The sequence below is a fragment of the Bos taurus genome, chromosome 11 (genome assembly GCF_002263795.3).
Source record: "Bos taurus isolate L1 Dominette 01449 registration number 42190680 breed Hereford chromosome 11, ARS-UCD2.0, whole genome shotgun sequence".
NCBI lineage: Eukaryota > Metazoa > Chordata > Mammalia > Artiodactyla > Bovidae > Bos > Bos taurus.
In genome coordinates, this window is record NC_037338.1 from 20854812 (window position 1) to 20862811 (window position 8000).

Consider the following 8000-nt stretch of genomic DNA (forward strand, 5'->3'; position numbering starts at 1 on the left):
GATCTTCACAACCCAGATAATCACGATGGTATGACCACTCACCTAGAGCCAGACATCCTGGAATGAGAAGTCAAGTGGGCCTTAGGAAGCATCACTATGAATAAGGCTGGTGGAAGTGATGGAATTCCAGTTGAATATTTCAAATCCTAAAAGATGATGTTGTGAAAATGCTGCACTCAATATGTCAGCAAATTTGGAAAACTCAGCAGTGGCCACAGGACTGGAAAAGGTCAGTTTTCATTACAATCCCAAAGAAAGGCAATGTCAAAGAATGCTCAAACTACCACACAATTGCACTCATCTCACACGCTAGTAAAGTATTGCTCAAAATTCTCCAAGCCAGGCTTCAACAGTACATGAACTGTGAACTTCTGGAAGTTCAAGCTGGATTTAGAAAAGGCAGAGGAACCAGAGATCAAGTTGCCAACATCTGTTGGATCATCAAAAAAGCAAGAGTTACAGAAAAACATCTACTTCTGCTTTATTGACTATGGCAAAGCCTTTGACACAATAAACTGTGGAAAATTCTGAAAGAGATGGGAATACCAGACCACCTGACCTGCCTCTTGAGAAATCTGTATGCAGGTCAGGAAGCAACAGTTAGAACTGGACATGGAACAACAGACTGGTTCCAAATAGGAAAAAGAGTACGTCAAGGCTATATATTGTCACCTTGCTTATTTAACTTATATGCAGAGTACATCAAGAGAAATGCTGGGCTGGATGAAGCACAAGCTGGAATCAAGATTGCCGGGAGAAATATCAATAACCTCAGATATACAGCTGACACCACCCTTATGGCAGAAAGTGAAGAAGAACTAAAGAGCCTCTTGATGAAAGTGAAAGAGGAGAGTGAAAAAGCTGACTTAAAACTCAACATTCAAAAAACTAAGATCATGGCATCTGGTCCCATCACTTCATGGGAAATAGATGGGAAAACAGTGGAAACAGGACCGACTTTATTTTTTTGGATTCCAAAATCACTGCAGATGGTGCCTGCAGCCATGAAATTAAAAGGCACTTACTCTTGGGAGAAAAGCTATGACCAACCTAGACAGCAAATTAAAAAGCAGAGACATTACTTTGCCAGCAAAGGTCCGTCTAGTCAAAGCTATGGTTTTTCCATTAGTCACGTATAGATGTGAGAGTTGGACTATAAAGAAAGCTGAGTGCCGAAGAATTGATGCTTTTGAGCTGTGGTGTTGGAGAAGATTCTTGAGAGTCCCTCGGACTGCAAGGAGATCCAACCAGTCCATCCTAAAGGAAACCAGTCTTGAATATCCATTGGAAGGACTGATGTTGAAGCTGAAACTCCAATACTTCAACCACCTGATGCGAAGAACTGACTCACTGGAAAAGACTCTGATGCTGGGAAAGATTGAAGGCAGGAGAAGGAGCCGACAGAGGATGAGATGGTTGGATGGCATCACCGATTCAATGAACATGAGTCTGGGTAAACTCCGGGAGTTGGTGATGGACAGGGAGGCCCGGCATGCTGCAGTCCGTGGGGTCGCAGAGAGTCAGACACAACTGAGCAACGGAACTGAATGATGATAAACCGTAATAGAAAAGAATATTTAAAAAAGAATCAATTTGCTGTTCGGCAAAAATTAACATATTATAAATCAACTATAATTCAATTATTTTTTAATATTTATTTTAAAAGGATTTTTTTAATCCTTTATTTAAAAGGATCTTCTTTTGTGTTGTCCCCCAAGTACCTTATAAGGTTCAAAGAACATTTTCTGAATTGGATTTTTAAAAATAAAACTCCTTTGATTGGAAACTCTCTGGGCCTCAGACCTGCTCTGCTTTGCTTTCTTAGTGCTTACTAGCTATTATGGACACAGGCCGTGCAGGGACACTTTCCTAGGGGAAGGGAGGGGCCAGTAAACAGCCCAGGGCTTGTCAGTCAGTCCCAGATCAGGAAGGCAACTGGGGACAAGGCCCTGGCAGAAAGGCCTGGGAGGTTTACCAAAGCAGGCATCCAGAAGAGAGGTTTCCCCTCCCAGGTCACATCGGTGAGGCTGGACACCGCAGTCTGTAATTTCATCACAGGCCAGAACCAGATTCCTGATACATAGTAAGAATTCCAGGACAGCACACACGAGGCAGCAGCTGGGCTGTCAGCCTCGGGCTAGAGCAAAGTAGGGCCTGGGTCGGGGTGGGGGGTGGGGGGAGGGAGGGGCAACTCCCCAGCCCTCCCACTCCTCCCCTGCTTCCCCCGCCAAAGCCCCCTCCCCACCCTCTTCCTTCCCTTTGTACTCATGAATGCCAGCCCACTCAAGGCAGACATTTGAGAGACTACTGCCAACTTCGAGCAACTTCAACACCTGCTGGGATTGATGAGAAAAAATATTGCTAACAAATGACCCTTTTCTGTGTCTGCTTTTAATAGATGAAAGATTTACAAAATCATAATTAGTCTCCTTCAGCAGTTGGTGTGGCCAAGATAAACCACATCAAATTATTTGCCAACTTAGTTCCTGTAGACTAGAGGATAAACAAGTCCCTTTTTCTCCACCTCCTTCTCTGTTTCTTCTTTTAGCTTTTTAAAATAAAGTATACATTGTCAGGACTTTTCACAGCCAAAAGTCAGTTTGCCACTTCCATTCCATGCAAAAATTTTTGCTGTGGTTTATTTATTTTTATGGCTGTATGACATTTCTTGGCAATGTCCATTCACAATGTTTTCATCCGTTTTTCTTTCACTGGACATTTAGGTTGTTCTGGGTTTTTTCCTCTTTCAAATAATTCTGCAAAGTATTCTTCTGTGTGTCTCCTTTATGCACATGTGGGGAAGTCTAAAGATGGGTAAGCACTTCCTCATCATTTCTAAATGAGTAATCACTATACTGTCCAAAATGGTCGCCTGAATTTACCCTCCCACCAACAGCACCGTGTTCTTGTTGCTTCACATCTTCCCCAATACTTCAGCAAATGTTTTTGGTTTTTACCAATCTTTTAAGTATCAAAAGTTTCTTCTGTGGCTCAGTGCTGAAGAATCCATCTGCCAAACTGGAGAGGCAGGTTCAATCCCTGGAAGAGCCTCTGGAGAAGGAAATGGCAACCCATTTCCTTGCCTGGAAAATCCCATAGACAGAGGAGCCTGGCAGGCTATCTTAGTATTAAATAGTACTGGTTTCCTGTAACTTACATTTTCCTGACTAGTAGTGAGGTTGGGCATCTTTTCATGTAAGTATTGACTTTTTAGATTTCTTCGATGGATTGCCTGTTTTCATCTTTTGCCTACATATCTATGGAGTTGTTTCTTTTTACCTCATCAATCTGTAGTTTACTTGTTTTTACATATACATTCTGAATACCAATCTTGTTTTTTTAGATTTTTTTTTATGTGGACCATTTTTAAAGTCTTTATTGAATTTATTACAATCTTGCTTGTTTCATGTTTTGGTTTTTTGGCTGCGAGACATGTTGGATCCTAGCTCCCCAACCAAGGACTGAACCTCCACCACTGCCTTGGAAAGTAACGTCTTAACCACTGGACCACCAGGAAAGCCGCACTCCTCTATGACTTTATAGGTTATGTCTGCTCAGGCCCTCCGAGAAGCAGACACCAAGAAGGAATTAGAAGTGAAGACAATTACTGGGATCACAAAGAGTTGGACATGACTTAGCGACTAACATGTTAACTTTTTTTACTTTCAATGCTCTGAAAGGTAATGGGACAAAGAGGAGGGGTGGCTGGGAAGACCCTTCAGATCCCAATGCAGATCTTGCTACCTGTGATGGCAGAGAGAAGAAAGGAGGATTGGGTAGGAAGAGACTTCATCCGCAGGGAGTTCTGAGGTCTCCGTCCAGCTAACAGAGAGCCTCAGAAGAAAGTTTGCCTTTTATTTATTTATTTATTTATTTTTTGAAAGTTTGCCTTTTAAAGGAAACCAATGCTGGGCAAGAATGGCTCAGCTTGAGTCCCCCCACCATGCGCAGTTGGGCCAGGGAGAGCATGGTCTCGGTCTGAACACTGGTGGATCCAGAAGGTGCGGCAGCCACAGGCTGTCAGCCAATCACACACCTGGCAGGCGCCTCTCTCCTGAAGGGAGACCAAGCACCCCTTATAGCTATCCCCTGGCCAACATCTTCTCCCAGATCATACTTGACTATTTTTTATTTTTGCCTTATGGCGTCTTTTGATGAGAAGGAGCTTTACACTTGAATGCTGATAAATTTATCACTATTCTTTATAGTTTGTCCTGCTGTGTTTTCAGGTATTACTGTTTACTCTCTGATCCTGAGAGTTTTCTATATTTTCTCCTAGATGTCCTAAAATCCTGCTTTTCAAATTTTTCACCTCTAATTAAATGGGTTGTGTTTGGTTTTGTTTCTCTACATGGGTTACTGAATTCCCAGCATCATTTTTTGAATAATTCATCCTTTCTCTACAGATTTGCATGTTGTCTCTGTCATACATCAAGCCTTCATACGCACAGGAATCTGCCTGGGGGCCCTCTATTCTGTTCCACAGGCCTATTTGTCTCCTTCTGGGCTAATACCACACCACTTTAATAAGTCTGATAAGGCAAGTGACTCATCTTGGTTTTTTTCAAAATTTCATAGGTATTTTGGCCCTTTGCTTTTTTGAAGCAATGTTAGAATCATCTTACCAAGTTACACAAAATATCCTGTCTGGATTTTTATAATTTCTAGATTAATTTAGGGAGAATTAAAATCTTTTAACAGTGAATCTTCATATCATGAACATGCCTCATCTCTCTAGCAAAGAATACCTAAGTAAGTGAAGTTTTGTAATTTTCTTCATAGAGATCATACATATATCTCATTGGATTTATTCCTGGCCCCTCATAGCTTTGTTTCTTATAAATGTTCACTTTAAAAGTTTTTGTTTCCTAACTGACTGGTTATAAAAATCAATTTCGATTTTGATAAAAATTTTGGATAAAAATCCAAATTGATTTTTATATCACGAGCTTCTATATAGCAACTTTGATGTCTTCTCTGATAAACTGAGGCTCTTTTTCACACATCTCTAGGAAATCAGGATCCTTCTGTACTCAAAGAAAACCCATCAGCAGATTATCTAAGCAGGCCAAGCTGGGGGAAAGGCCATTTGCTGACTCCCCTGGCTAAACGGCACCGCCTCCTTCTGGAGACCTTGCCAGCAAGACAGAACTCCCAGGGAGAGTTGCTTTAGATCAAGCAAGGTTCTGGACAGAGTGGCCTAGCTTGAGGTCAGCGTTACTGTTACAGAACAAAATGATCCCCAAGCAAAAAGCTCAGCGCCAACTGGGTTAGACAGGGGGCTGCTGGGGTGACCTGATTAGAGGATGGCATCTCTTGATTGGCCACATCTGCTCTGTCCTTCCACTCTCCCTACTTGGAGAGGCCTTAGGGATATCAGAAAGCAGGCCAGGAGGAGGCGGCAGCCTGTACCATGAAAGGGAGTTAGAGCAAAGCCTGCCACTGCCGACCCTTCACCCCCACTCAGCTTCCAAGCTGTTCCCCAATCAGGTTCCATTCCACCCGGCCCAACTGCTGGAGGGCAGTTAGGCAGCTTTGAGAGCCCAGTGTGGGACAGGAAATGTATTCTGTGGACCCTTGGCTTTGGGGTCATCCTAAATAGATACTGGAGTCCATGGCCATACTACCCTGAACATGCCCGATCTTGTCCAAATAGATACTGGAGAAGGAAAGAGAGAGAGAAAGAAGTGACACCCACTGGGTGGACACAGGCCTCTCACCTGTCTCAGCTGTCTCCACAAAACAGTCCTGAGGTGGGTGTCTTCTAGAGGTCCCACTGTCTCTTCTCCCATTTCTCCATGGGCTACTTGAGTGTACAGGCTCCTGATGACTTCGTGAGAAGCCTAGGTTTTATTTCTATATCCATCTGTATCCAAAGTGTGAGCCAGTGGGGCACAGTGAGAAATGGATAAATGCTGAGTCAGACAGACCTGAGTTCTAGTCTCCGAGGGATCCCAGGTATGGTGCAGTCAACTCCCCTAAGCTCTGATTTTTCCCTCTGTTTAGGGAAGAAGAAAGTATCTTCTTTGTAGGATGGCTGAGATCATTAGACTGAATCACATACATCGCTACCGAGCAGATGCCGTATAAAGCTGTATGCTTCCTTGCAAGGTCCTTTAGGAAATTGCTGAATCACTTCTCAAGTTTAAGGGGGTGTAAGGTATGTGCCAATTCTCCAGGGAACCAAGAAACATGAGTTCTACTGAAATGAGCATTTTCAGCCTCACAACAATTGCATTAGGTAGAGTGCATGTTATAGCCACACTGTAAATGAAGAAACCAAAGTTCAGAGGAGCAGTGTGACTCCCGAAATCAGAGGCAGGACATGGCAGAGCAGAGATAAGAAGCCAAGTCCTTCCTGGAGCCTTTGCTGCCCAGGCCCCACCCAGTTATTTCCCTTCCCAGCTCCTGGCCACCAGGTCCCAGACCTCAGGTAACCCCATGGCTTTTAGCTGAGCTCCAGTGCAGACCTGACCTCTCTTTATCAGATGACAAGGATTTCAGTTGCCAGGAGCAAGAGTTCCCTGACTCACATGACCCTTCCAGTCTCTAGTATTTTCCTGCAAACAAGAATCCACTGAAAGGCTATTGTTCTTCTTGCTTTTGCTTTTCCTAGGAACTGCCATTCTGTGTAAGGCCCAGGAGCTGGAAAGCACAATCAGATAAAGGTAGAGAGGAAAGAGAGAACAAAAGAGGGGCAAGAGAGGCTATTGATAGGAATCAGCAAATCATTATTTAAACAGAAAATGATTGTTCTTATTACCTATTGCCTTTATTATAATAACCTATGCATTTGTAAGGCTTCCTCCATTTATAAGGTTCTAAAGCGGAAAGTCTGTGTGTGTGTGTGTGTGTGTGTGTGTGTATACATGAGTATATGCATGCCTCTTGATCTGTCTGTGTCTGTATTTAATCCTCTGCAGCACTGGGCCTGGAATCGAACACATAAACAACTAACTTATAGAAGGAGGGAATGTGTGACCCATTTTCCCAGAAATGCCTTCTCCTCAGGCTCTTATTAGGTCTGACAGTCTCATCATAAGAGTCTCTACTTCTTGGAGACCTGTTCCTTTTACCAGGTTAACCATTAACAGGTCCTTCCCACTGTCTAAAGAGTACAGCAGACTGGAATACCATGGGAAGGGCCCTTTGACGAACTAAATGGGGGTCGGGGGTGGGGAGCTGACCCATGGAATGCAGTTATTTGTGTGATGGGAACTTGTTCCTAGGATGTAAACCCTGACTCGCCCCTGTAAGAAGATAAAGAATCACCCCAAAGGAGGATCTCTGAGAAGGCAAGTATGTTGCTCACACCATCATCTATGTGATGGTCTGGTTTCACAATGCAGCTTAGGCCACCGGGCAGAGCAAAACTAAGGGGCTCCTTCATGAGTCAAGCTGATGACCCTGGTCTCATTCCTCTAGTCTCCATCGAAATTGGGCTAAACTACTAGGGACCTATGTGGAGCCCAAAACAGACCAGCCAAGAGGATACTGGTGTATTTTTTTTGCCCATATGTCTCTTTCTTTCCTGGAAAATGCCATGGACAGAGGAGCCTAGAAGGCCACAGTCCATGGGGTCACAAAAGAGACAGAACTGAGTGACTAAATAGCAACAGCTCTTTATTTACCACCTGATCATTGTTTTATTCAGTCACTCAACATTAAAATATTTATCCCTGCCTTGTTACAAAAGAGAGTGAAGGTAAAACTGATTTATACAAAAGGTGACATTTTTAAGCTAATTCACATCTATCATCCATGGCATTCTATAATTTAACTCAACAAGTAATTATTAAATGCCAACTCTAATAGTAGCGAGACAACATCAGTGAAAATATAAAGATGGGCCCATCCAAATGGACCTTGTAGTCTAAGTGCAACTGTGGACTCGTAAACAGAAAATTACAACTGTGGGTCAACTCTTTTGTAATTCTAGTGATCATGGCTAAATAGTCTCTCTTGCTATCAGTCAATCCTTAACTATTACAAAAATTAAC

General features: G+C 43.1%; 1 long non-coding RNA gene across 1 annotated transcript; it reads left to right on the forward strand.

The window, feature by feature from the left end:
• Positions 1 to 5259: 5259 nt before the first annotated feature.
• LOC132346509 (uncharacterized) lies at positions 5260 to 6790 on the forward strand. Its single transcript, XR_009496332.1, has 3 exons — positions 5260 to 5753; positions 6007 to 6160; positions 6617 to 6790. It is a non-coding gene; the product is annotated as an uncharacterized lncRNA (long non-coding RNA).
• Positions 6791 to 8000: the final 1210 nt, after the last annotated feature.